Here is a 3,643-nt window from a genome sequence, read left to right on the forward strand (position 1 = left end):
CAAAAAAAAAAAAAAAAAAAGAATAAGAAAAAAATTAAACAGAAGTACAGAAAATATGGGACTCCCTCAAGCCAAATAACCTGTTCATAATTGGCATACCCAAAGGAGAAAAAAAAGAAAGAGACCAAGAAGGCATACTCAAGAAAATAATGACTGAAAATTTCCAAAGTATGGAGAAAGGTAAAAGCATTCAGATACAAGAACCTCAGAGGTTGCCAATCAAATTTAATCCAAAGGAACATCATAAATCATTAAAAACAAAAAGAGAATACTGAAAGCAGCAAGAGAAAAGAAACACATAACATTCAACCAAGCCCCGATATGTCTCTCAACATATTTTTTAGTAAAAACCCTATAGGCCCGAAGGCCTGAAGAGGATGAGATGATATATTCAAAGTGCTGAAGGAAAAAGGCTGTCAGCCAAGAATTCTTGTCCAGCAAAACTAATGTTCATATATGAAGGAGAAATAAAGTCATTTCCAGACAAACAGAAACTAAGGGAATTCATCAACCTGAGGCTTCCCTTACAACAAATGCTAAAGAGAGTTGTTCATTCTGAAAGAAGGCAATACTAAAGTGTAGCAAGAAAACATTTGAAGGTATGGAACTCATTAGTAAAGTACACAGACAACCTCAGAATACTCCAATGTTGAAAGGGTGGTTTAATAAACCACTTATATCCTTACTATAAAGAACAAAGGACAAACCTAAGAAGACAATAACATTTGCAACAGCCCTATAAGAGATAGGCAATATTAAAAGATGTAACTTGGAACAACAAAATGTCAAAAAGTAAGGGAGAATGACGCCAAAGCATGGAGTTGGCTTTGCTTTTTCTTTTTTTCTTAGATATCCGAGTTAAATTGTTATTAGTTTAAAATAACTTGTTATAACTATAACATGTTTTTTGTAAGCCTCATGGTAACCACAATGCAAAAATATATGAGGCACACTAAAAATAGTGAGAAATCAAAATATGCTGCTGGAGAAAACTACTCAACCACCAAGGAAGACAGCAGAACAGGAAAAAAGAGAAAAAGGATCAACAAAACAACAAAAAGGAAAAAAAAAGGTGACAATATGGCAGTAACAAGCCCTGATAAACTGATAATAACCCTAAATATAAATGGATTAAATACTCCTAATTAAAAGACACAAAGTGACTAACTGGATTATAAAACGAGAACTAACAACATATTGCCTACAATAAACTCAATTAACCTATAAAGACACACATCATCTGAAAGGGTAGGGATGGAAAAAGATATTTCATGCAAATGTACACCAAAAAAAGAGCAGGAGTAGCTATATTTATATCACATAAAATAGACTTGAAGACAAGGAAAGTAAAAAACGATAAGGAAGGTTATATATGTAATGATAAAGGGATCAATTCAACAAGAGAATACAATGATTTTAAATATATATGCATCCAACTCTGAAGCATCCAGTAATATAAAGCAATTACTATTGGACCTAACAGGAAAGAGAGACTCCAATACAGTAATAGTTGAGGACTTTAATGCACACTTTCAGCAAAGGACATATTACCAGACCGAAAATTAACCAGGAAACATCAGAATTAATTTCTACTGTAGGCTGATATTTATAGAACATTTCAGCCAACAGATGCAGAATACTGACTCTACTCGATGGCACATGGAATATTCTCTAGAATAGGCCATATGTCAGGAATCAAAATAAGACTTAACAACAACAACAAAAAATATCTGAAATCACACCAACTACCTTGTCTGACCACAATAGAAAAAAAAAATGAAATCAATATAATCAAACTGGCAAAAGTCAAAGACAATGAGAGAATCTTAAAAACATCAAGAGAATAGTCACCTATAAGGGAGTCCCCATCAGGCTAACAGCAGATTTCTCAGTAGAAACCCTACAAGCCAGAAGAGAATGGGATGATATATTTAAAATACTAAAAGAAAAAAAACCGCCATCAAAGAGTATTACACCCAGCAATGCCATACTTCAAAAATGAAAGCAAAATAGTGTATTTCCCAGACAAGTGAAAACTATGGTAGTTCACCACACCACAACCAGCTCTACAAGAAACCTTCAAGGGAGTCTTGCATCTGGAATTCAAAGAGCCATAATCACCACCATGAATACACTAGAAAGTTAAATCCCACTGGTAGAACAGATAGGCAAACAATAAAGAAAAAAAAAAACTATATCATACCACTTCAGAAAACCAATTAACACTAAAGACAAACAACAAAAGGGAAAGACAGAGAGAAAAAATATTCAAAACAATCATGCAAAAGCAATTAAATGACAAGAGTTAGACAAAACCTTTCAATAACAACCATAAATGTAAATAGATTGAACTCCCCACTCAAAAGACATAGAGTGGCTGGATGGATAAAAAACTAGACCCAACTATATCCTGCATACAAGAAACCCACTTCACGTGGATATACTCACACAATCTTAAAATTTGTATGGAACAGCAAAAGACCCCATATAGCTAAAGCAATCTTGAATAAAAACAACAAAATTGGAAGCATTGCACTTGCTGACTTCAAAATATACTGTAAAGCTATAGTAAACAAAACAGCATGGAACTGGCATAAAAACAGACAAATGGACAAACAAATGTAACAGAATAGAGAGACCAAGAAATAAATACACCCACATACTTACAGACAACTGATTTTTGAGAAAGGTGCCAACTGAAGTGGATTAAAGACCTAAATTTAAAACCCTGACCTATGGAAGTTCTAGAGAGAATGGTACATGATAGGAATGAGCAAAGCTCTTTTGAGTGAGACTACAAACACACAGCTAACTAAAGCAAAAATACACAAATGGGACTACATCAAACTGAAAAGCTTCCACACAGCAAGGGACATTACCAACAAACTAAAGGGGAAATGATTGCAAACTACACATCAGACCAGGAGCTAATATCCGGAATATATAAGAAACTCGAAAAGCTCAGTAGCAAAAAAACCCCCCAAAACCAACCAAATAACCCAATTAAAAATTTTAAAAATGGGTAAAGGACCTGAACAGAAATTTCTCAAAAGAAGTCCTATAAATGAGGAACAGGCACATGAAAAGTTGCTCAAAATCACTAATCATCAGAGAACTGTGAATTAAAATGACAGTGGGATATCATCTCACCCCAATTAAAATGGTTATTTTCAACAAGACAGAAAATAACAAATGCTTGTGAAGATGCAAAGAAAAAGGAACTCTCCTACTTTGTAGGCAACAACATAAACCTGTATAGTCATTGTGGAAAATAGTATGGAGGTTCCTCAGAGAACTAAAGATAGATCTACCTTGTGACCCAGCTATTCCACTGACAGGTGTATAGCCAAAGGAAATGAATTCAGTATATCAAAAAGACATGTGCACTCCCATGTTCATTGCAAAGCTATTCACAACAGCCAAGAGATGGAATCAACCTAATTGCCTATCAATGAATGAACGGATGAAAATAAAACTGTCGTGTATATATACAATGGAGTGCTATTCAAATGTAAAAAAGAAATGATATTCTATCAATTGCAATAACATGGATGGAACTGGAAAACATCGTGTTGAGAGAAGTAAGTCAGGCACAAAAAGACAAATGCTGCAAGATCTCACTCATATGTTAAATCAAAAAAAA

Source organism: Galeopterus variegatus, unplaced genomic scaffold (assembly GCF_000696425.1).
Source record: "Galeopterus variegatus unplaced genomic scaffold, G_variegatus-3.0.2 Scaffold4119, whole genome shotgun sequence".
Taxonomy (NCBI): domain Eukaryota; kingdom Metazoa; phylum Chordata; class Mammalia; order Dermoptera; family Cynocephalidae; genus Galeopterus; species Galeopterus variegatus.